The sequence below is a fragment of the Nothobranchius furzeri genome, chromosome 13, assembly GCF_043380555.1.
Source record: "Nothobranchius furzeri strain GRZ-AD chromosome 13, NfurGRZ-RIMD1, whole genome shotgun sequence".
NCBI classification, from domain to species: Eukaryota; Metazoa; Chordata; class Actinopteri; order Cyprinodontiformes; family Nothobranchiidae; genus Nothobranchius; species Nothobranchius furzeri.
In genome coordinates, this window is record NC_091753.1 from 22,158,765 (window position 1) to 22,185,823 (window position 27,059).

The 27,059-nt window shown below is 45.4% G+C and overlaps 1 long non-coding RNA gene across 1 annotated transcript in view; it reads right to left on the reverse strand.

The window, feature by feature from the left end:
• Positions 1-26,429, reverse strand: part of LOC139062473 (uncharacterized) — a 135,707-nt gene extending 109,278 nt beyond the window's left edge. Inside the window, exon 1 of the long non-coding RNA XR_011516014.1 lies at positions 26,074-26,429. This is a non-coding gene — a long non-coding RNA (uncharacterized lncRNA). The remainder of the gene's footprint in view (positions 1-26,073) is intronic.
• Between the last annotated feature and the right edge of the window lie 630 nt (positions 26,430-27,059).

Consider the following 27,059-nt stretch of genomic DNA (forward strand, 5'->3'; position numbering starts at 1 on the left):
CTCCCCCCCACCTACTCTGGGGAAACAAAGACCCATTCATCTCTCTCACACACACACACACACACACACACACTCACTCACACACACCACACAAACACCTTGAACATTATTTTGAATATACATCCTTTTATTATATCACATGGTTATTATTCATTTATGCCACTGTTTATTCATTTGACAAATTGTTAATTAAACGTTATAAAATTCAGATTTTCGTCTCCAGTAGCTTTGTTGTGTCGAAGAGAAGTCTCTGCTCCAAGGATTCTACGAACTTCAAGAAAGACTGATAAGAGTTTTGGATTCAATTTTTCCCCGGTAAAAGGGGAATGGTGCCCCGTATATCTAAGAATATCTTAATTAATTAATAAATCAGTAAATATTCCCATATTTACAGAATTTATTGAAGAATCCAAAAGTAAGTTGAAGCTTACTAATTGTTCGCTCCTAATAACCCCAACATTAATTGGTGCCCCGTGTGAGGCTTGGATACACAGAGATTTCTATCCGGCACAAACAAACAAATAAATCCAAAGAGCTTGAATTAAAAATAATCCGTTGTTCAGCCTTGAACCAGCAACAGAGTGGTGCTGATTTCGCTGAGCAGGAAGCTGCATCGAACTCTCACCAGTAACTCAGTGCTTCTTTAAAGGTGCAACGTGTAAATTAATTCTGGTTGACCTTTTAGGTTAAAAATTCAGTTTTTCCTTAAAGGTGCAACGTGTAATTAATTCTGGCTAACCTTTTAGGTTAAAATTCAGTTTTTCCTTAAAGGTGCAACGTGTAATTAATTCTGGCTAACCTTTTAGGTTAAAATTCCGTTCCTCATTAAAGGTGCAGCGTGTAAGTAATTCTGACTAACCCTTTTAGGCTAAAATTAACTGCTAATTTAGCGACTTTAACTCACAGTGGCTATTATAACTAACTGAAACCTTCACTCAAAGACTGATAACACCTTGTTTGCTAATATTCTGAAGGAATAACTAGCATATTTAACACTGCAAGTGTTGTAAGATGTTGCTACGGCAACGCACCAGCTTTTGCTAAAATACTGAAAGGGATAGTATTTTAGGCGTTAGTCACGGCATTCCGTGCAATCTTAAAACGCTAAAACCTGTGCGCACAAAGGTTAATTTAGTGTTTTTCTGCTACAAAGCTAGCAGTTGCTGCCCAAAAGGTGCAGTTTGAGCTATCTGCAGAAGCTCTACTAGGCTATTTTGGGTTCGGTTGTTAAAATGGAGGGACAGAGTAGTGAACTGACCAACTCCCAGCAACCAGGTGGCGCTGCGGCCCACGACTATGAACCTGGCCTACTTTCTGGACAAATATTGTCCAAACTGGTCGCGGTTGCTCGAGAACCCGACTACCCTTCTAGGGATTTCACTGAAGAACAGCGTAGCGTCGAGCTAGAAGCTGTAATTGATCAAATAGAAAACCCGGATGGTACAAAACCAATCCAGGTTCACTTAGCTAAGTTAGCCCTGATCCTCTATCAGAGAGGACTCCAACGTGGTCAGAAGATCATGAAGCTCCAGAGCATGCTAGCTGAAAGGCAGCAAAATGGAAGGCAGAAGGATGACGAGGAGGAAGACAACACCGATTCTGGGGAAGATGGGGAGAAGACCCCGCCCCCTCTGCTGATGACAACAGACAGTGGGAAGGGGGGAAACACCGTGACTCTCTGGACAGACGCACGCCGCAGGAGAGAGATGAAGCTTATCTGTCCCAACCTGCGGCCCCGTTCCCTACACACACACTAGGGCATTCAGGACCACCTAGGGGCCGAGGGCAGTTCGCCCTCGAACCCCAGGTTGGACCACCACCCTCATCTTCACGGCCTTCTCAATCAGTGAGAAGTCGACCAGCTGAGCGGCACCTCTATTTAGACCGCTCCCCCAGTCCACGAAGGGTGCAAGGTGCCGGCTGGGGTTATGCACAAGACCAACCTGCACCTCAACCATCCACCCATCCTAGCTACTCTGGTATTCGGCATGCCGATAACCAGCTGCAGGACAAAGCATCCTACGCCAGTCCGTACCCGGACAGAGCATATTACGCAGAAGCCCCAGTTGAAAGACGCAGGCTGCACTACGCAGACGTGCTCCGGGAGGAGGACCTCCCAAGACACCCACGTGACGTGCCAGCAGCCCGCCACAGCATGCCGAACCCCGATTTGGGCCCCAGGAGTCAACATTGGGAGCCCAGAGCACACCAGCGATATCCAGCTCCCTCTGAGACAGACCGTGGGTCAGAGTCAGAGGATGACGCGCCGTACCGTGAGTCAGGGCTCCGTGTACGTCAAATTGAATCGCTAGCTAAAGACATAGAACGCTTTGATCCTAACACCAATGAATCCAACGTCGACGATTATCTCAGGGAGATAGAACGTTGTCTGCTTGATCTTTCAGCACCCTCTTCAAGGGAAAAGCTCAAGCTAATTTGGAAAACCACATCTAGAACGGTGCACGGTTTCATGGAAACTCTACCACCTGACATTCGTGATCGGTACTCCTCGCTCTGCTGAGCGTTGAGGGATGAATACGCCACGTATGCAGACTCTGCGTCAGCTACAATGGGGGCCTTCTCCATCAAACACTGGAGAAACGAACCCCCCAGAGAGTATTATCGCAGACTCAAAAGTGCTTATTTCCAAGGTCGAAACGGCCCTGGGCTCGAGGAAGACCCTGCCTTCAGATCCCTGTTCATTCACAACCTGCACGAGTGTGTTCGCTCCGAAGTCTCAATGTATTGTCGGATGAAGAAACTGACAACTCAGGAGATTAGGAGATACGCTCAACAGGCTTGGGAAGCCGGCGGAAAGCCCCAAAAGCCTGACGCACATCACCGCGTCATGCACCTAGCTCCTGACGCCGAGCCGCGTTTGGAGCTCGAAGGCACAGAAGCTCCACCCACTAAGCCAAAATCTGCTAAACCTAGACCTGTTAAACCGCGAGAGCAGTCCCAATCTCCTCAACAGGGGAAGGGGGGTGCTGATTGGCTGCCTAGGTCTGGACAATCAGACAGGAAGTGGCCCAACCAAAACCAACGGCAAGCAGGTCGGAACAGTGGAAGGTTTAAGGAGCGCCGCCCACAGGTAGGTCCCGAACACAAGTCCGCAGGTGAGTACTTGACCAAAGCCGACCTCCAGGAGATGTTTCAGCAGTTCCTAGCTAAACAGAAGGAACAGCTGAGATCTGCAGAAGAGACCCCTGCACCAAAGTCTTCTTCTAAGAAGCCAGACCCAGAGCCAACGTCCGCATGACTAGGCGTGGCTCAAACCCCCAGCGTGGCCAGGACCTACCTGATCAGCTGGGGGAACACTACTGGTAGATCACAGGAGTCTCCTGAAATCTACCCCCCAGAGAAACCTGATACTAAATTTCTGAAGTTCCTTGGTGACTTAACAAACCATGATCATGCTCGCCGTTTGTACTGTAGCACCAAGGTAGGTGGATGCATACAGGTTGATGCTCTGCTGGATACCGGCCCAGAAATCACCCTGATGTGCTCCACACTGTTCCATCGCGTGTCTGACACCATGCGGTCGCTCGGAAAACCAGTCCAGGTAGAACCCTGTGACCTGAAAATCACCAGCTACACCCAGACCCGGGAGTGTATCACTCACCGGGCGTGGCTGGACATCACCTTCCAAGACATGACTCTGGTTCACCCGTTTTATGTCTGCCAGCTAGACACTGAACCACTTCTCCTTGGTCAGGATCTGCTTGAACGTCTAGCTCCCCTCATCGACTGCCAGAAGGGTCAACTCTGGGCCCAGGTGGACACACCTAAGCCCTGGAACCCAGATAGCAGCCGATCATCCTCCATTCTTGAAGTCAGCCTAAGTGAGCCGCAAAACCCTTGTTCCAAGGTCATGCCCCTCCCTACGGCTCCCACAGACGATGACCGCCTGCAAAGGCATGAAACCGCTCCTGGAACTCCGTTCCGCACACATTCATCTTTTCTCTGCTCGCTGAAGAACGTCAGCCTGCAGCCATATGCACCACACATAGTTGGTGGTCTTACCATCAACTGCACCCACATCTCAGATGCTCGCCTTGCTCTTTGGTCGGAAAAGTCAGCCATCAGCCAGCAGATGTTTGAACACCTGCGTCAGAAGGACCCCCTTCTGGTCATTGTGACACGTAGCCATCGGCTCTTGTCACCTACTTGGCCGCAGAGGCTCCTGAAAGCGCCAGAGGTCTGCTCTCTGACTATCCAGCTTGGAGCAAGACAGCTCACACATACATTCAGCATCATACCACAGCTTGATCCACCTGCACTCATCGGAGCAGATCTGCTGGTTCGACTCGGTGCCCAGCTGGACACTTGCAATCAAGTCCTTTGGGCCCGAGCCACACCATCCTCTGAGCCTCGCTCAGAAGGCCCTGAACACTTGCTGTCCGGTCAGACCATTCCACAGGCCTGCCGTGCAGTGGTTGAGGCCAGCACGGTTCTGCCCCCACAGGTCAAAGGAGTGCCTGTTCGTCTGACTCTGATGAAGCATCAGAAGCTGCCAGGCACACAGGCCTTCTTCCAGCCATCACCACACTTCTTGGAGCTCAACTTAGCCGTCTGTGGCACGCCACTCTTGGAGCTGAACAATCGTTCTGCTTACTTGTTGGTCGAAAATCCGACCCAGAGTCCTATCCACCTGCCGGCAGGAAAGCCCTTGGGCATGCTGATAGATAGCTCATTCCATGACTTCGAACTTTCAGTCCCCGTGATCGGACAACTTCAGTTGTTCTTGAACGACAGACAGGTTGGTGTAGACACATTCAGTACTTCCCCTTCACAAATGATTACCATCAAGCGGCATGAAGCCCTTCCTGAGGAACCCATTTGCAGTGCAACCTTAGATGCTGACGGCGGTCAGTGTCTAACGGTTTTTGCAATAAATACTCAACCCTCTGAGTCACCGGTTGAAAGCCCGGAACACCAGAGACCCTCCTCCTCTGAACCTTATGACGGCTTCGAGGCCGAAGTCAGCCAGCAGCTTGACAAAGCGGATGCGCTGGAGTCAGAGGAGCAGAGAGCAGCGCTTAGAAGCCTGTTCTATGAGTTTCAGTCCATCTTATCCAGGGACTCCCTGGACTGTGGACTCACAAACCTGCACACGGTTCGCATTCCAACGAACCCGAATGCCCCTCCTACTTTTGTACGTCAGTACAAGATTCCCCTCGCTGCTTATGAGTCGATCCAGGAGATCCTCGATCAGCTGAAGGAGAAAAACATCATCAGAGAGTGTAACTCCACTTACAACTCTCCCATCTGGCCGGTTCTGAAACCGACTGGGAAATGGCGTCTCACCATAGACTATCGTGCACTGAACAAACAAGTACCTCTCTCCAGGTGGCCTATGATCCATTTAGATCAGGAGCTAGCCAGAGTCAGAGATGCTCGTTTCTTCTCTACGGTTGACATAGCCAACGGCTTCTGGACCATGAAGGTTGAGCCGGCGGACCAGTATAAACTGGCTTTCTCCTTTGGAAATCGCCAATATACTTGGAACCGCTGCCCCTTTGGCTACTCTAACTCACCTGCCGAGTTCAACATCTTCCTCCACAAAGCCATGTCAGATGCTGCTTCCAGAGGGAACCTCATATATGTCGATGACATCTTGATGAGGAGTCGAACCTTCGAGGAGCACCTGGCCGAACTCCGTCACGTGCTGCAACAGCTTGCTGACGCCGGAGCTAAATTGGCAATTCTCAAGGGACAGTGGTGTCGAACCAAAGTGGAGTATGTTGGACTGCTGGTGGGCCCTAATGGAGTCGAGCCCCAAGCGGGACGCATTAGGGCCATTCAGGACATCAAAGCCCCAGCTAATCTGACTGAACTCAGGAGCTTCCTCGGAGTCTGCAACTACTCCAGACAGTTCATTGAGGAGTACGCTGAAATAGCGAGGCCCCTCACTGAGCTGCTTCGGAACGACACACCTTTCGTGTGGGACAGACCCCAAGAACTCTCCTTCCAGTTCCTAAAACAGAAGTTGGCGTCCGCACCCTGTCTGGCTTACCCAGACAAGGATAAAGAGTTCTACATAGAGGCGACTTTCTCCTCTCACTGCCTGAGCGCTGCTTTGAAGCAGAAACACGATCAGGACATGAGAGTTGTGGCATACGCCAGCAAGCCTCTGAGCAAGGTGGAACTCCAGTTCTCAGACTGCGAGAGAGCTCTCCTCTCTACAGTCTGGGCCGTCGAACACTTTCGTAGTTACATCGGTGGACAGAAAGTGATCATTGAAACGTGTCATCAGCCTGTCACCTTCCTAAACAGCCAGCGACTGCGCGAAGGAAGAGTGTCAAACAGCCGCATTGCGACATGGATGATGGTGTTCAAAAGATACAACATTAAGTTCAAGTATGGTCAGAACACCAAGCTAGCGCTAGGACAAGGGCTAGCAGGCTGCCAGCACTGTGACTCTGACTCCGTCATGGGCCCCCTGGACACACCTGCCGCAGTCTACCCAACCGCATCCAATCATTGCTACTTTGATGAGAATGTTTGCCAAGGGCTTCCGAAAGTTTACACTGACGGATGTGCCTACCTTCACGAAGGCCAGCTCCGTGCTGGGGTTGGAGTCGTTTGGGTGGACTGTGACACTAAGCAACCAAATCACTACCGGTTGGGCCAAAAGTCTAGTCAGTACGCCGAAATTGCTGCAGTGTTGATAACCCTCCAGCAGGCGGCAGCCTTGGACATCACTCAAATCGTCCTTTGCTCTGATTCAAACTACGCTAGACACAGCTTCATCTCTCACTTCCCCAGGTGGAAGGAGAATCACATGAAAAACGCCAGGAACAGAGGCGTGAAACACTCGGAGTTATTCCTAGCGTGTGATCTGCTCACCACTGAGAAAGGCATAATGGTCTACTGGAAAAAGGTCAAAGGTCACTCCAGGACCATAGGTCCGGAGAAAGATGGTAATGACGAAGCTGACCGCCTTGCTAAGCTCGGTGCTGACCAGGGAACCTGCTGGGAATTCAAAGACGAGTGGCTTCCTCCCAAAGCCGTTCACGAGGTCTGTGCGATTACTCGTCGCCATGCTAAACAGGCAGAAGAACCTCAGAACATTGGGGTACCCGTGTTTCTAGGCAGACAACCACATGACGCGGACCTAGTCACCATAGAGGAACAAGATCCTGACCTGAAGCTCATCCGCGAGCTTCTCCAAAAGGGCCCGATGTCTAAACAACCATCACCACCTATTGGCGCAAGCCAAGATTTGGTAAACCTGCATCGTCAACTCACGCATCTGAAACTACAAAACGATTTGTTAGTTTACATGCGTGACGACCACAGCCCGCCGCGCTGGGTTGTTCCACTCGACCAGAGAGGAGTAATGCTTGCCTACGCCCACGACGCTCCGGTCGGAGGTCACCGCGGAGCAAACGCTACCCTCGCGTCACTGACAGAAGTAGCATATTGGCCATCGATGTCCAAGGATGTACACAGCTATGTCCAAGGCTGCCTCATCTGTGCCCAGTTTCAACCCTCCCAGCCGCTTGCTAGAGCACCACTGCAACGCAGGGGAATAACCTTCCCTTGGTCCCACCTGCAGATCGACTGGGTTGGACCGGTTCCCAAATCGGCAAGAGGAAACAAATATATGCTAACTGTAACTTGCAGTTTCACAAAGTGGGTGGAATACCTTCCAGCGCCAAACGATACAGCCGTCACAACCGCTGTACTGCTGATTAACCACGTTTTCAGTCGATGGGGACTTCCACTCTGCATTGACTCTGACCGAGGAACTCATTTCACATCCAGTGTAATGACGTCCCTGTTTGAACTTCTGGGAGTGGAAGTGAGATTCCACCTCCCCTATCACCCACAGTCATCCGGACAGGTCGAACGGATGAACCGCACGGTCGTCTCTATGCTCAAAAAGTACGTCTGCTCCACTGGGAAGGACTGGGACGTCAAGCTCCCTCTGGTCCTGATGGCCATACGGTCCACTCCCCAGCGATCCACAGGGGTTACGCCCTTTGAGATGATGACCGGCAGACTTATGACTCTACCACTGCACCTCCTGTATCACCCAGAGGATGTCAGTGTTGCCACTGCCTATACCGCCCATCAGTATGTGGCAGACTTGAAAACACACCTCAGAGCTACGTTCGCGCACGCTCAGAAGAAACTGGAGACCAACGTAGAAGGCGCTAAAGCCTACTACGACCAAAAGACAACCAGCCGCGAATACGAGGTGGGTGACAAAGTATTCTACTTTCGGTTCGCCCAACTGGCACGCAAAGCTAAGAAGTTCCTGCCCTGCTGGTCAGGACCATTTGAGATCGTGGCAAAACTCTCTCCAGTTGCATACAGGTTACGCATCACCAAAGCGAGACAGGAGCCTGTCTACAAATGGGTGCATGCAAACCAAATCAAACCCTACGTCAAACCATCCCCGCGGGTACAGAGACCAGACTCCCCGCAGGAGGTAGACGTAGTCTCGACATAGTTCTATGCATGGAAATGGAAAGGGGGGGAAAGTGCACGTTTAACCCACTAACATGTACTAACCGACAAAGAACCAGGCCCCCCCCCCCCCCGCCGTCACTTTCACTAACCAAGAGAAACTCCTTCCTAGACCGCTAACAGGATGTACCTACTAAAACCTTACAGGGTACTCTGGTACCTACACTAGGCTCTGATTAATGAATCTCTACGTGCAATCAAGACTTTGTCTGAAACCATACCTCAGGATATTGTGTACACACGAGTGGTGAGAGATTTGATGTAGGACCTGCTCAGGGAAGTAAGTTCCACGCTGGACAGCTTGGTTGAAAGTCGTATTTCCCCGTACTTGGTACCACTGGACCTGCTCAAAGATAGCTTGACAGCTGCTACCCCTCTACTGTGCACCTTTCACAAATCCACCTAGCGTACAGCCTAAGTAGTGCAATGCCCATTCACGTTGGAAAAAAAATTAGAACTCGGTTTCCTGTTACATGTTCCCATAATTGTGACACCTCACATCTATAGGTTTAAGTCGATGCTGAACTTTGGTATTTGAAAGGACGGTAGGCATTTCCACTTTGAACTAGAAACCTGGCACTCCATCACCTCAACCTCGAACAGCATGACTCAGAGATTGAGATCATGGACGCTTTCCAGGGTTATAGCTTTGCCTTCGATTTAGAAATTGACCAACAATTACTGATTGAAGGAACCAAATTTGTTAAGTTCACACAAACCCCGCGTGAACTTACTTTGACGCCCAAGGCGCTACATTGACACAGATTATACGACCTTAATCTGCACATTGGTCGCCCTGGGGATGGGATGGCTCATCACGGCCGTGATTGCTTATTCCGCCTACAGGCGTGTTAAGAAACTCCAAGATAAGATGCACTTGCTCACCTACGGTGTGCCTCGTAACCGCGTTTGGGGAGACTCCAAGCGTGAATGTACCACACCTGTCTAAAGGGGGTGAGCAACATTTTCTTTGTTATTCTGTAAACCTAAGAGTAGTTCTCATTTTAGTCTACCTCACATATTTATCTGAGTGTTGCAGTATGTCACATTCTTTATAAGCTACACACTGACTGTATGACCTAAGAATGTATTTTATGAGACCTCAAGGTTGCTATGAATTTTCTTGGATGTTATATGTTTTTTTTTTTTGGGGGGTTTCTGTATTTTTGTTTCTTACTTGGTCACATATTAACTAGTGGTTATGTGCCGGCCCAGCTCAGTCTGTCAATGACTCTGTCTGACGCACCAGCACATTGTAGTACCTCTTAGTTTTATGGTCCTTGTTTTAGCCCAAAGACTGTCCTGATCCACCCTTTGGACCAAAAAGGGGGGAATCTTGGGACCACATAGGTCAATGCGCGTTTGCGAACTATGGACCTCGTACATCACCGCGTGCTCCATAAACTGAACTGTATGGCCGGCGGTGAGATGCCTTTGTGTCCACTCGTGGAGTTAACCGCCCACCGACCTACCTCCTTCTACACTACTACCTCTCGCATGGACAACATCTTCATTGCGTACCACCTGCGTGAGTGGCTTCTTCTCGTTATGCGCGTTGGGGACTATCCCGTTTCCTATCCTCTTTGTGCCTGACCAGGATCAAAGACCAAAGGCGCCAGGATCCAAGACAAAGACCAAAGACAAAGGCGTCCAAGGAGACCAACGTCCTAAGGGACAAACCCACCTGTGCTTCCGACAATCAAGTCGACCTACGTTCATGAGGAACAAACCCATCTGTGCTTCCGACGATCGAGCTTTGGGCGCGATCCCCGAAACCAAAAGGGGGAATGTTGAGGGTCTGACCTCATGAGGAAATTACTATGCAGTGATTTTCTCCAAAATGACTGTGCTTAAATTGCTCTGAAAAGCAAATAATCACATCAGCGCCAAGAAACTTCATTTCCCATGATGCTTTGCACACGGAAGCATTGGGTGAAGTCACCGCCTAGTACCAGAAACACGTTCTGCGCATGTGCGGGAAGCCGTGGAGCTTTTCCCGCGAACTAAGACCATAAATCTTCAGCAGAGACAAAGAAACCTCGTTCTTTTGCCCAGGATACCTGGCGGTAAGGACACGCTTGTCGAACGCTCCGTCAACTTGAGCACGCGGAAGCTCTAAGTAGAAAACTTTAAAGAATAAACTGCTTATTGATCATCGCTAATATCTTTAGTCGTCAGCTCTGGCCAGGCTGCCGACTCCTTTTAGATTAAATAATTTACAAGTGACCTTTTGTTGCTTGTTAACTTTTGAAGTGTTTGAGTTAAGTTTTACTGTGATTCTAAGCCACTAAGTGTTCGGGAAAGTAGAAAACTTTACACATCCAGGTCTCCTGTTGAATGCGAGGGGAGGGGAAGAGCCCCACACACACTCACAGCTCACTCCCCCCCACCTACTCTGGGGAAACAAAGACCCATTCATCTCTCACACACACACACACACACACACACTCACTCACACACACCACACAAACACCTTGAACATTATTTTGAATATACATCCTTTTATTATATCACATGGTTATTATTCATTTATGCCACTGTTTATTCATTTGACAAATTGTTAATTAAACGTTATAAAATTCAGATTTTCGTCTCCAGTAGCTTTGTTGTGTCGAAGAGAAGTCTCTGCTCCAAGGATTCTACGAACTTCAAGAAAGACTGATAAGAGTTTTGGATTCAATTTTTCCCCGGTAAAAGGGGAATGGTGCCCCGTATATCTAAGAATATCTTAATTAATTAATAAATCAGTAAATATTCCCATATTTACAGAATTTATTGAAGAATCCAAAAGTAAGTTGAAGCTTACTAATTGTTCGCTCCTAATAACCCCAACAGCATGAACTACCGCAGCTAAAAATTAGCCAGTAGATGACGCAACACTTTGGAATTACAAGGATGAAGAGGAAAATCCCGGAAGTAATTACCAGGAAAACAAAAGACACGCATTTGGTTCAGAGCAGAAAAGCGCCTGCATGCTCGCTGTTAACCGCAGTAATGCCCGTGAAAACAAGACGTTCGTCTTAGCTCTTCTTGCCATCATATGTGTCGATGAAAAGGAAAAGTTGTTTGTCACTTCCGCTTCCTTAAATTCTGCCCCTGCTTCCGTGGTTGCGCATGCGCCGTGAGCGGTTCTGATACTTTTTGTGTCACAGCTGCTCGCAGCGCCGCTTCAACAGTGCGATACCCTCACGAGGGACGAGCAAAGTATCAAACACGCCAGAAGTCCGTGTGAGCCCACGAATGCTGATCAGTAGCTGGTCACGTGGTGTTAATCGCCTCTCATAACCCCCTGTATACAACACGGCGCTCGGCGCAAAACTCGCCCCCATCTTGTGGATTCTTGCACGAGTGGAAAATCGGCTCAAAACAGTGAAAAGTCGCACAGTGTATGCCTGGCTTAAGTGGGCTGGCTTTCAGCGCTGGTGTGAGGAGCAGGTTGTGGACACCCGCTCATGACCAGCATTTTGTCCTTCCTGCTTGTGCCAACTGACAGAGGCATGGCCTTCAGCACCATAAAAACCTATGCTGCAGATGTTTCCCTCTGTCACCAGGGCTTTTGAGACAGATCAGTTTTTAATCATCCCCTCGCAAAACGTTTTCTAAGAATCATTAGCAGGCACAGACCTGTGTCCTCCTGCTCACTAGTTCCTCACTGGGATTTAACGGTGGTTTCACATGAACTAACTAAAGCCCCATTCAAACCCTTAGATCTGGTTTTGCTCAAGTTCCTGTCACTCAAAACTGTCCTGCTGCTGGCTCTAACATCTGTTAAAAGAGTGAGTGACCTAGCTGACCCACTGTCTGTGGCATCATCGTGTCTCAGGATTTTGGAAGATGGCAGCTCTGCCATGTTATGAATTACCGTGTTATGCGCTTTTACGCCTAAGATCATCACAAGCTCTTTCAGGTTCAGAACTATCTCCCTGGATGGTTTCCCCCTCCTCATAACTTTGATGAGGAAGCTATCTCTCACCTACTCTGTGTGACACTCACAGAGTCTGTTTGAGCATTTCAGGGACTGTTCCCTCGGATCTCCACTGTTGACCTATCGCCTCTCACGTCTGAGGCCATTTCGCTCGCTTATACTTCATTGGCTCCATAGAAGCTGAGAGCTCCTTCCACTAGAGGAACCTCCTCCTTTGGTTTTTCTAGTAATACAATCAAAATTGTCATCCTACAGAAATGTAGCAGAAGTTGTGTTGTGTGCCAGTGCGCTAACATTAGCTCACCGGTGTGTGTGTGTGTGTGTGTGTGTGTGTGTTTGTGTGTGTGTGTGTGTGTGTGTGTGTGTGTGTGTGTGTGTGTGTGTGTGTGTGTGTGTGTGTGTGTGTGTGTGTGTGTGTGTGTGTGTGTGTGCTGTGGTTGGAGGAAAGAAACAATGAATACAAATTTGTACACCATCTGTAACTTGCCATTTTCATATTTGAAATAGAATATAGACAACGAAGTTCATACAAAAATATCAAGAACTAATGGCAAAATAGTGAACAAGTGTGTGTGTGTGTGTGTGTGTGTGTGTGTGTGTGTGTGTGTGTATACACATGAACGCATTGACACACACACACACACACACACACACACATACACACACACACACACACACACACACACACACACACACACACACACACACACACACACACACACACACACACACACACATTTATTTTGACACAAAGACAACATTTCATTTCAAACCAACTGTTTTTGAAAAGTTACACATGAAACTTTCAGTTATTAAAAAGGGATGACTGGACATGGAGTCAGTGTTGAACAGATTCTAAAACCTCCCCAAGCCTGGGGCGTTCAACAAGTAGGAAAAGTACAAAGGTTGCTGAAGTGGGACTGTCCCATTTGATCTACGCAGCTGGCAGCTCCCAGCATGTCAGGCAGCCTGAGATGGTTAGATTTTGTTGTTCAGCCTTTCTGACAACTTGATGGCTCATTCTGGACTAATAGTTGCTTCGGTGGGAAACAGATGTATAAAAAATCAAACACAGAAAACTCACACTGAAATTTAGATTTTAGATTAATGCATAGAGCAAAGAGGTCGAAAAACAAGTCTCTACCTGGTGAAATAGGTCGGCTTTGAGGGTTTTCAGTGGCATAAACCATTTTTTTGACTGTGCATAAATGCTCCTTCAGAAATCTGGTTGTTGATCTGTGTTTTCTGCCAAGGCCGAACCACCCCTTCTTAAATTCTTTAACAAAAGAAAGAAAAACAAAAAGCAAGATATCACCCTCTGCTGCCTGCGCCCTCCTCGTCGATGACAAATCCCATGCAAACTCTGCAAATCCCAATGAACAATAGAACAAAGAAAGGAGAGTGAGAAGGAAACAAACCCAAGACACACAAGAGTAGTGAAAGAAGAGAAGAATCTACAATAAAGAAGTCAGCTATAACAGACCACTGCAGAAGGGAAAACCACTGGGACAGATAACAAGGATCATAAACGCCTAACAACAAAAATGCAAAAAATGAATTAAAGAAGCAGTACAAACAAGGAGACGTGGACACGGAACCATGACCAGACGATGGGGTCTGCACATTAGATCATACATGGTACCTTGTCATCGACACCATCCTCTGCTGCCCATAGATAAATGGAGAAGGAAGTAACACCACCAACATCATCATAGCTCTGAGGATGGCTACAGGAAGTAGCCAAAATGTTAGCAAACAATGTAAATAACTACTGATTTTCTGTGTTTAACCCTCTCAGGCTCAGAATAAGTTCTGATAAAAGGACGCACACCTGAGTCCTTCAGGGGTACTTCTGAGGTAAAAAAAAAGGCTCATGAAATACGTGTGTGGAGTAACCAGGTAGGTAGGTTTTAACGTTGAAAATCTGCAACGCCTGCCTCCAGAGGGTTGAAAAGGACCAAGAAATGCAAGTTATAAATCTGGAAACACTGGTCGCAGAGTTGCGCCAGCAACTTGTTTATTTATTTGATTTGTTTTTTACTTATTTAATTGGGTTGATTGTTGTATCCTTTGACCCAAGTTCTATAACTTTTCTTTTTTTCTTGGATAGAACAACCTGAACAGTATTTCCCATTTCCTTTAGTTGTTGCAATAACTAACGAGCATTTGGCTAAAGGCAGTACATTTGTTTTCTTCCACAGGCGAAACTCAAATAATTAGAATATAGTATAAAAGTAAATTTATTTGAGTTGCTTAAGCAGAGAGGCCCAGACTTCCCTCTCCCTGCCACTTGGGACAGCTCCTCCAGGGGATCCCAAGGCATTCCCTGGCCAGCCGAGATACACAGTCCCTCCAGCGTGTCCTGGGAAATCCTCACCAGGGAGGCGTCCTGATCAGATGCCCAAGCCACCACAACTGGCTCGACTTGATGTGAAGGAGCAGCAGATCTACTCCGAGCCCCTCCCAGATGACTGAGCTTCTCGCCCTATCTCTAAGGGAGAGCCCAGCCACCCTGCAGAGAAAATTAATTTTTGCCACTTGTATCTGCAAACTCATTCTTTCGGTCACTACCCAAAGCTCGTGACCGTTGATGAGGGTAGGAACATAGATCAGCCGGGAAATCAAAAGCTTTGCCTTCCCGCTCAGCTCTCTCTTCACCATGACAGACCGGTACAACGAGCACAGTACTGTAAATGCAGCACCAATTTGCCCATAGATCTCATGTTCCATCTTTCCTTCACTCGTGAACCAGACCCTCATGAACAAGACGAGTGGTGAGCTAAGCCCATGAGGTCACCACTTATGGGAGGGGCCAAAGAGGTTGGGTGCAATGTGAGATGGGTGGTAGCCAATGGCAGGGAGCTTGGTGGTCTGATCCTTTGCTACAGAAACTGGATAGACTCAAAATGTCACTCAAATCAGTTAATTTATCCTTAACACCTGCAAAGGGTTCCTCTAAATGCTCTCTCAGTCTAAGCTGAATTACTAAAATAAATGCACTTTTGCACATATTGTTTTTTGTTGTTGTTGTTGTTTAATTTGTAGGTCTATAGGTGATAAAATCAGTAGAAACATTAAATATACCATCTTTCTGTACACTTATTATATGTAATTTTTTTTTCAGTTTGTCATGAGGAGGATCTTGTGCGATTAGTCATGACTAAAGATTTTGGTGGATTAATGGACCTAATGTTAATATAGGATATCACAAATATACATTTTATTATGAACTGGATCAATGGTGATTCTTGCCATATTCTACAATTGGTATTATCACTGTTACCAGTAAAGTTAAAGCAAGGTGGGGCATTTAACTGAAGCTCTCTTTAAAGCTGCAGCCATTTTCAGACACAACTGAACATGCTCAGTATCATCCGAGTTACAGGGAATCCAGAGGGAGGAAGGATGGAATCAACTTAAACAAATGAGGAGATGGTTCTTTGTTGATCATTGGTCATGAACAAAATAAGCTGATGTGAAAATCCAAGATAGGATCAAGAACTTATCTGTACGTGTATCATGTTCTGTGTCCTTGTGGTCCCCAGTCCCCTCCACGTTTCCCTTCAGGTTTCCCTCATGTGTCCCCTAATCTTCTGTGCCCCTTTGGTCCCAACTCTCTTTCCCTCATGCCCCCCCCCCCCCCCCCTAGCGTTGCTGTGTCTCTTTGGTCCCCAGCCCCCTCTAGGTTTCACATAGTCACTCTACTGTAGTTTTCTATAGGTTCAGATTTTCAGTTCATTAGTCTCCTTTAGTGTGTTGTGTTTCTTTCCTCACTTAGATCATTCTTTTACTTATTTTTTTACATTCCCCTGTGTCTTTTCCCTACCATGATTAAGTTTAGTTTAGGTTAGTTTAGCAGCTTTTGTTTTACATGATTTAGATCTGGTGTTCTCCCCTGCTTGTTTCTGCTCCTCCTCTCAGTTCATTAGTTTCACCTGTGTCCAGTTCCCGTAATCACCCAGCCCCTGTGTATATAATCCTGTCTTGTCTCTCGATGTTTGTTGGTCCATTGTCTTCTGTCAGCGTTGCTTTGACCTCCCTCTAGAACTGTAGATTCTGGCTCATGAGTGAGCTTTTGTTTTTGTCCTTAGTACTTTAGACTTTTTGGCTTAGAGTCATGCAGTTTTTGTTTTTGAGTTTATCATCCTAATAAAAGGACTTTTATTTACACAACTGCTCCAGCGTTGAGTTGCGTGGTGTTCTGCATTTTGGGTCCAATCCTCCTGCGCTCGCAACGGGACAACGTGCTTCTATAATGTGATTTATGATGAAATTGTTCATGCAGAGAAAAATAAAATCTTTCGAAACAACATATTTTCCTCTGTCATGTTTTTTAAAATTTTATTGTGTGAAAACATTATATATGCTAATATGTGAAATATGTATTTTTTCTATATAATACATTAGACGTTACTCCCAACACTGATTTATATTCCATAATTTTTGCATAAGTGTGAAACAATTGTTTAACCGGAGGGGAAGTGGCAAATAGTCATAAAGACTTTGCTGTAAGACGAACAGTATAAAAAAGGTACACAAGCAAAAATATGAATTTTGCTGAACAGATAAAACATTTCAGAAAAGTCGACTTTTCCTCCCGTTTCATTTCACAAGAGCAAAGTGATGAGAGGCTGAGCGAGCGAGCAGCCAGACAAGAGCCCTGCCTCCCCTCTCCTTCCTCCTGCATCAGAGCTCGTGGTCATTATTGCCCTCCAGACTGCTTTTATCATCTCTTTACATCTGTGGCGGCTCAGAAGCGGCGTAATGAGGAGACCTGCTTGGCTGTCAACCTGCGTCTGTCACCCCCGCTGAGGCACAACGGGAGAGGGGTGTAAAAAAAGGTGGAGGCAGGCAGACAAAGATGAAGATGAAGAGAGTTAAAAAGAGAGAGGTCAGAAGTGTCACTTATGAGCAGCACACACACACACACACACACACACACACACACACACACACACACACACACACACGCACACACAATAGAAACAATGCATGCTTCTGGACTGAGAGAAACTCTGATGGGACCATATTGCTGCCTGTTTTTCCTATCTTCAAATGTTCCTGCTTTATTGATATTAATTGCTTGATTGATACATTTATTTGAACTTGAAAACAATGATTTATTTTTTTCAACTAAACATTGTGAACAGAAAAAGGAAACAAAACAAAACAAACAAAAAATAATATATATAAACTAGCTCTAGGTGAGTAGAGTGTCACCTCAGCAGCAGGGAAAGAAGGTATGGAGACTCATAATTCCTAGAAGAATCTTAAAGCTGGAGTCCTCCCTGATGAAAGAGAAGGTTAGCCTGGCAAGCCAGACTAAATAAATGTATTATTTACTTTAAAAGCAAGAATTTGGTCTAGTTCACTAGGCTAAGAGAAGGTAGCTTTTCTCCAGTTTAAAGCTGTACGAGGGAAGCTTCTTACTGTGATCTGAGCCTATACTGAACATCAGCTCAGATTATTTGACCACGTTGGAGTCTCTGGATTTTGGCCTTCTGGGAATCCGCTTGATTTAGTGGCGAGGTTTAGAATACCATATAGGGAACGATGGAGGAGAATGCTTCGGGATTTGCAATCCAAACAATATCTTCTCATTGAATATGTGTCCTGATTATAGATGGACCACAACAGTCCATAGTAAGACCCATAACACTGCATTTGGTAACAGGCCACTTAGGAAAGAGAGAGTGAGATATAGTCCAACTGATCATCAGGGCTTTTTCTGCAATAACAAGTTGCTCTGGAGTTTCATAGTGGAGACGGAGTTTTGCTTAAAGGCAAAGCTCTGGGTTTACTGGTCTGTATTCCCACTCTTATATGGTCATGGGATTCAGATCATGACTTATAGAACAAGACCTTCAGAGCAGGAAGCTGAAATGACCTTACTCTGTAGGAATAGCCATGCTTGACTGTGCTCAGCCTGGTTTAAATGACAAGATAATTATACTGATCTTTAACCCGATTATGTCCTTCCAACAATCTTAAGGACACCCCCAATCACCAGAATGGCTCTAAAGATAACCTTATCAGATATTCCTGACCTCTGTGGTGTGTTATGAGTGTTCTTGTCTGTTCAGCAAGGCGACAGGACCTGTCCGATCTTAAATCAGGGATATTCTACTTTTTGCATTGTCTTGGCCAAGAATCCCAGCATGTATAGTGTGCCCTGGAGACAAACGAGAATGTTGCCTACTAAACGTGACATGTCGCAAACGAGGTGATGGGAGAACACTGGCAGAAGCAAGACGAGATACTTCTCCCTGTTCACCACTCATTGAGGTTCTTTGAGATTTATTAATGACTGGGACAGATTTTATTTTTTTGACAAAATATTTGTATATTTTTTTAATGATGAATAAATATTTGCAGACTTTAACAAACCAACAACTAAAATACACTCATAAAGACTAAATTATGACAAAAATTGATCAACATTTTTGTCAACAAATAAAAGGCGACAACGAAAATCGACAGTGACGAAAATCCAATCAGAAAACGAAAAAGATAGGAGGATGGAAAAAAGAAACAATCAGCTAATTGAGCATGCAGGACTCGATGATAAAATAACCAATCAGAGTTCGGAGCCAGCTTGTATGGACAAGCTACCGGTAATAGCTGAACAATTCATGTCTAAAAGGAGAAAATGTCCACGACTGAGAGCATTAAAAGTGATGATCTGAAAAGTATTTGCTTGGTGAGTACACATCTGGCTTTATAAGGGTTAGCAGGGATGTCCAATCCTGGTCCTGGAGGGCAGGTATCCAGCAGGTGTAGTGGTTTTTCTGCTCCAACAGACTTGATTCAATGGTTGAAACACCTGTGCAGCAACTCATCAGGCTCTGCAGAAGCCTGTTAATTAACTGCTGATTGAAATCAGGTGTGATGAAACAGAGTGCAAACTAAAACATGCAGGACACCGGCCCTCCAGGACCAGGATTGGACACCCCTGGGTTACAGGGTAGCAGCGAGCTGGGGCGATGAGAACAGGAGCAGATTGCTGCTGCAGCAAAACCAAACCGCACTCACGGACCAATACATCTGGTTGGTTGATTAGCATTTGGCATTCTGTGTTTTGTAAGGGAAAAAAAACCTTCTGGTGTCCCATTTTGGTACATTATTGCAGCGAAAACATTACGAAAATTATTTTTAAAGAGATAATCCCACCCCTAAGAGGAATTTTGTCCATTTTCATATTCCCCCGAGTTAGAAAAGTGAGAAAAAAGCATCTAGTGACCAGCGCAGGAATTCTCCTGGTCTGGCAGCAGTTATAACGCAAAAAACCTCGGGTAGCCAAAAATAAAATGGCAGTCCCATCCATATTTTGTGGGGCACCAAGAAAAAGTGAATCATTACTATCTGTAAATGGTCTTTAATTTAATCTAATATATTGAGTGTTGCAGGGTTATTATAAATTACTTTAAGTTTGAAGTGTGGCTAATGAGTGTGTGTTTTTCATGGAAGCCGGTGACTTTTTTAACCACTGTGTTATATTTGTGCACCATGCAGCGGTGGGTCACAGCGGTGCTTTGTCGTAAAGTAGTCTCAAGTCTAAATCAGCTCCTTGAAATCCTTTGCATTATTTCTTACTCTTCATTTGCAGTGGACATCCATATTGAGCTCACCAGGAGTAATTTATATCGTTATTGAGTAATTTTAATCACTTTTGCACACAAAATGTTAGCTCCTGCTATTCACTTCCATAGTTTATGCTAAGCTAAAGAAGATGGACTGATGCCAGACCAGAAGAAGTACTGTGCTGGTTACAAAATGCTAACTTCTCACTTACCTAACTCTGGGGAATATTAAAATAGACACAATTTCACTTAGGAGAGGAATATCCCTTTAAAGATATTTTTTCCAAAAGTGTAAAATGTAAAATTTTCATATTTCTTCACAGTTTCAAGTAAGTGTGGTTAACCATAGGATTTAGATGAGGAAGTAAAATAGGTCATTCGAGGCACTCTGAGAGTATTTTTAGGTGTAGTTAACATTTTCTTTACAGAAAACAGAAAATTGTTGCATCAGAAGAAAAATACTTATATTTTAGGGTTGGTCGGTCGGTCGGTCGGATGGATGGATGGATGGATGGATGGATGGATGGTTGGATGGATGGTGTCTTTTTGTTTTTTGCTTCCAAATAAAGTGTCAAAATTATTAAATCTACTATAAATGTTACTTCAACTTGACAGACCATTGCAGACCTCAGAGAAGATGACGACTACGTGTGTGTGTGTGTGTGTTTGTTTGTGTAAACCCATTGAACTCCTCCGACTCTACTCTGTGATGTCAGACAGGGAAATCTTGCTCGTCGCTGCTGACGCGTGTCCTGCTGCTAGAGCAAACACGTTTTCTGACAGCTGACATTTGGTACAGACTTTGACCCACATCAGACCTCAAAACAACAACCTCCTGATCCAGAATCAGCCTGGAAATTCCTCACATGCAGCCTGATTCCCTTTGTGCACTGACAGGAACTGTCCACACTGCCTCTGTTTATGTAAGAGGATAATCCTGTGGACGCATTAAGATGATGCACAGCTCTGCCGGTGTGGATGCTGCTAATAAAATCAGAGCAGTAATGTTTTATAGTGAAAAATCCTTGCAGAAGCAGCACCTCCTTTTGATGGCAAAGGAAAAATAACTCCTCCTTTTACTGAACTCCCTGGAACCAAGGATGTCTCTAAACTGAAAAGGAATATTTGAAGAGCCAAAGCTCCTTTGACACTTTAATGACCCCTGCTTTGCCAGACTCCCTGGCTCTCACTCAGACATCTCAATCACCTTCCTCTCTAGCTAAAAAAAAAAACAGAACTCATTTCACATGAGCACTCACTGTGTGGCTCCTCCAACAGAAACAAAAAGGCAGTCTCTCCATCATCCAGCAAACCATAAGCTTGCCTTTATCTCGCCTCCCTCATTAAACTCTGAATAACACAGTAAAGAGGCAAAAAGAAAGAAAAGTGATTGAATTCTGCAGGAGGAATAAAAGCCCCTTTAGGATGCCATTTTGAATGTGTGCCATGTTGAACAGGCTGGATCCAGAGATCCCAGGGAAGAATGGGCCACAGACGGAGCTCCAGGCCAGCTGACCCACTGTAGATAATGTACCGTGGATGTTCTGCTTTTGTACTGAGAAACAGGAGTCATGATGATGACCCTGCATGACCCCAGAGGGAGGCGGAGGAAGGAGATGTGAAAGGGAGGTCACAGGAAAATCAAGGCACCAAGCTAGATATCTCTATTCAAGAGCTGCACTGGCAACCTGGTCACACTGAATGCAGCCCAATTATTTCAATACACCCGTAATCCCAGAACGGGGATGGGAAAAGAAAGGGACACAGGAAAAGAAAAATGAGTTTGACATTCAGACAGACGGGCCAAGGGAGGTAACAAGTTCACGGGCCTTTCAGGAGAACATGGATGCCTGCTGTGTGATGGATCATGAAGTCTCAGACGGGCCATGAGGGGTGGGACCCAGGCAGGAGCGCATGGGAACCTAGTTTTCAAGAATGAAGGGAATCATTTTGCTGCTTGGATAAATGAACTTCTTAAGTCTCCGATACAAGCTGCTTTATCAGCTCTTCAAGATGTTCTGAGCAGAAGCATAAAGCAATGGCAGGACACAGCTGTGAAGGTAATTCATGCATGATCACTGAACATGACCTACAGACGTAAAGATACAAGGAAAACAGACACCTAAATAACATTCATTCATTCATTCATTTAACATTAATTTAACATTAATAATTTGCAATTAATTTTGATGAATTAATTTAACAAATGAACAAAGATGAACCCTAACCCTGTTTTCTATTGCTTTCAAGCAGCTATGTGGTTCTTCCAGCTTTATAAAATGATATCCCACGTTTTTTATTGCGAACTTTTGGACATTGGCAGGGTTGTCACCTGTCTTCTCTTCAGTGCTTGTTCAGCACGGTACTCACATTATTCACATTATTATTACAGAAAAGTAACAATATTTGCTGATTTGGTAATAATTCATATAGCATTTAGTATCAACCACAGCCACCACACGGGTGATGTGTTGAAAATGCCCAAGTCCATCCTTGTGAGAGTGTCATGTGTGCACCTAAGTGCGCACACGCGCTTGAATATGTAAGGTTTCTCTATAGGAGTGCCCAATAGTGAGTGTGAGGGGCCACAGACCTGCTCCCAAAGACATGTGGAAGATGGAGGAGTTTCAAGCCCTAGGGATCCAAGGGTCTCCCGGACGTGCAGGAACCCCAGGGACACAGCTGCCGAAGAAGCCCCAACGCGCCTCTCTAGAGGCACAGGGGATTACCCCGGGGGTCGCAACCAGTAGCCGCCAAAGCCCTGGGGGATAACAATGGCAAGCCCCCAGGCCCGTCCGCACCTGCCCACCCCCGAGCTGGCCGAGTTCAGAACACAGCAGTGACCAACCCTGCCGAGGACGCAACAGAGCCCAAGGATCCAGACCCCACCAGTCAGCCTCTAGGAGCAACCCGACAGATCCCAAAAACGCCCCACCCCTGATACGGGAACTGCGGATATGCAGGCAGACCAAGGCATCACCCACCGGCAGAAAAGTGGGGTGGGTAGGCGAAGATGTTGTAGCACCACAAGACATCACCTGACATATACAGAACAGGCCAAAGGTTTGGACACACCCTTCTCATTCATTGTGTTTTCTTTATCTTCATGACCATTTGCATCGGTAGATTGTCACTGAAGGCATCAAAACTATGAATGAACACATGTGGAGTTATGTACTTAACCAAAAAAGGTGAAATACATGTTTTATGTTCTATTTTCTACAAAGTAGCCACCCTTTGCCCTGATTACTCTTTGAACACTCTTGGTATTCTCTTGATGAGCTTCAAGACTGTTGAAAACCCATTTCAGGTGACCACGTCTTGAAGCTCATCAAGAGAATGTAAGTGTGTATAACTCCACATGTGTTCATTCATAGTTTCGATGCCTTCAATGAGAATCTACCAATGGTCATGATCATGAAAATAAAGAAAACACAATGAATGAGAAGGTGTGTCTAAACTTTCTGCTTGTACTGTACATTCACACACAAACACAGTCACACACTCCCTCCCTCATGCTCACACATACGACCTAAAGACTTACAAGAATGTATGCGACACACCCACTCACGCTCTCCATTCACACCCTACTCACTCTGGTCCTGGTACTGCTGCACAGAGGGCACAACCATTCCCGGACACCAGAGCGAGCCCCGTTCTGCTGGGGTAATGATGAGCAGGTTCCCCCGGCCAATGAAGAGCAAAGCGACACACCACCACAGTGATAATAATAAATAAAGCACTTTGTTTTGATTAGTTTACTTCGTAAAATAAAGCACACCCAGAAACCTCAAGTCACAATAATATTATTACAACCAAACACCGTGGAGTCCAGGAGCACAGGGTCTGTTTCCTCAGGTTGTTCTTGAAACAGGCAATTTTTTTCACATTTTCTGTGCTTTTTGACTTTAACATCATTGCTTCTTCCTTCTGTTGTACCTGGTTCTGATGCTCCTTGGCATTCCTTGCATCAGGGTTTTGTGTTAGAAAATCAATGGATCAAAGAGAAGAGTCAGAGCCAAACAATAAGCATCTTTGGGAAACAGGAAGGAAACTCATGGATTGTGCTCAACTACAACATTGAAATGTCTTTGTGACAGACTGACGGACTGCAACAAGGAGCCTTAAGGTTCAGCTTCAAACAGGTGTTATTGTATGATAATGGCAGAGGCATTCTGTGGTTTTTACTTGAAAATGATCATTTTTGACATTTGCATGCTGTAAGCGTCTTGAGCATAAACTGTATTAGATGGCCTGGTTAGCATTCATTACATAATGTCACTTCTAGCTCTACAATGTGACTTCCTGTGAAAAAGGTTCTTCAGAAGGTGAAATTCTTTTCAACTCGAGTAAATGTCTCAACGCTCTTCCTCTACGTCGCTCGGTGTGATTTTTCCTTCCTGTCGTCATCTTGGTCCGTTCGACTGTACATTTTAATCCCCGTCTACTGTAAGATCATCCTTTAATTCACACAGACTCATACGGGACTTCCCGTTACAAATGTGTATTCCATATACACACTTGTATTCTCACTCCTGCACCAGCAAGTGCACCACCTTATTATTAGGAGTGAAACCAGTGAAGCATTGAATCACTGCATGACTACATCTTGTTTCAGTAACAGAAACAACTATTTATCTTTGAAAGACTCTTTATTTTATCTGATGCTGCTGTCTACGGTGCAATGCATCCCAAGTCAAACCACAAGACTTTAATTAAAAAGTCGCAGATTGATCAGGATGCAAAAATGAAACAAGTCAAAATACTGACCTGAACAAAGAACTTGCTGAACCTGGCTAAACAAAATTATTAATACTAATGATAGTAACAAAATCAATAATAATAATAATTATTATTATTATTATTATTATTATTATGCTGTAATTTTAACAAAATACTACGCAGCTGAGTGTGATATGTTGGTGGTTCCTCGTGCTAGGTATAGATCACAAGGAGATCGTGCGTTCGCTGTTTTGCCACCTACACTCTGGAATGAATTGCCTTGAATATTAAACAGGCGCCATCATTGTTTTTAAGTCATACTTGAAGACACATTACTATGTTCAAGCCTATTCAGCCCTGGGATCTCTCACGTTGCACTAATTTCTTAGAGTACCTTTTGGGTATTTTATTTATTGTTACTGTTTTTGTTGTCTTCATTGTACGTTCTCATTAGATGCTGCTTTTATCAAATGCACCGTGGGCTTCTGCTGAGGTAGTGGATCATAAATGAAATTAATGAAAATGAAAAACGTAATAATATAAGGTATGAAAACATTTTCAGTGTGCCTTCTTACATGTAATACTGATTGTAATTCTGAACTTAGAAACTATTGCTATGGAATAATGAACCTGTCACCATGAGGCTCTAGCAGGATGCTGCTGGCGACACCTGGTTGTCAGAGAGAAGGTATGATGGGATGGCTAATGGTTTGGGGCCCTCAGAGCTGCCTTGAATCAAGAAACAACAGACTAACAACCTTCCTGTGGATCCAGAGCAGCAGACGCACATCAACTGTAACGCCAAATCATCCAGAGCAGGATGTCTAAATCAGGCAGAGGCGCATTCAGCTGAGGAAAACCTGAGGTATTATGGACTGCAAAACCAAAATTAATACAGTTAATTTTTTTATTTATTATATAATTAGAGGGTAGGATTTTAAAAGGGAGCCGAGGGATTACAAAAAAATCCTTGAACTTTTTTCCTTTGGGTTTGTTTGAAATTCAATAAAATACAGATTACAGAGGATTTCCAGGTAAAACGCCTCCTGCTTCAGCTCAGCCAGCCAGCGAGTGCCAACACGTCTCTGGGATTAACATAACCACGTGGCCACAAGTTTGTCCTCGCTCAGCACGTGAACCCGTCTGAACATCTGAGCTGATCAACCAACAGCTCCCAAACGAGGAGCTGCAGGAGTCAGCCGGAGCTCTGACGCTCCACTGCTGTCATTCGCTCATTCAGTCCTGGTAACAATCCAGCCACCACAACACAGCATTTTTAAATATTAACACAAACACGCATCCGGCCAACAGCTCTGAATGTGAACAGAGAAAGTGTTCAAAAGAACTCAGGCTTTCCCGGGTACTGACCTGGACAGCACAGCCGACGGAGCGCCACTCTTCTTGCTTTTCTCCTCACATTTCACACCCCGGCTCCCCCCTCAGCGCCTGTTCAAGTTGGGTCCCTCATTGTCTGAGAGGTAAAAGTCACTGACAGGAAAGGACATGCAGCATAGGAAGGCGTTTTCTCCAACCACCGCTTCGTCGTGCTTTCTTTAATAGAAAAACAAAAGCAACAATCCCTCTACACACACAAACACACATGTTAGAGAAAAACAGAGCAAGAGACAGCAGCAACAAAACTCTGCTCAGTCACCCCATCTCCCTCTTGTTCAAATTTAGAGGCTGGATTTCAGACTGCAAGGCAAGCTCTACTGGGCATGCCCACACTGAGAAGCACATTTAGTAATGAACACTCACTTCCTCCCTTGTTCTTGCCCCCCCCCCTCCCCCTCCCTTCCTCCCTCCCTGACAGCTCTCCCTGCCTCCCCTCTACTTCTATCTCTCAGTTCAGCAGGGATCAGGAATGCTGCTGCTGCTGCTGGACCAAAGTCCACTTGGTTGGACGGGGCATGCCCCACTTCACAGGAAAGTCAAAATCACACTAAATAATATTGTTATAATAAAATTATTTTCATTTATTGTAACATTATTGAAACCTGTCTAGTGTTTTTTTATTCTCTTGCAACGACCCATGATTTAGAGGAACTAGAAACATATCTATGAATTAATCTGATGTGGATGTTAATTTCAGCGGTAAAAGGTTTTATCCATAACTAAAGTGTAATTCAGTCAGCTAAAAAATGAAAATAAGAATATCAACATCTTTTTGATGAATTTCGTATTTTTGGAACTGAAAGTCACATTTTACAGTATTAAGTGAAGTCTTCCTTCAGAAAGCCAAACTGGTGTGTTTGCGGCCTCAGGCATGCCACGCTTACCAAGAATCAGGACAACATGTCCCAGAGCCCAGATGTGGAATTAGGACAGCGAGCTGAGGAGGACAGAGATGGACA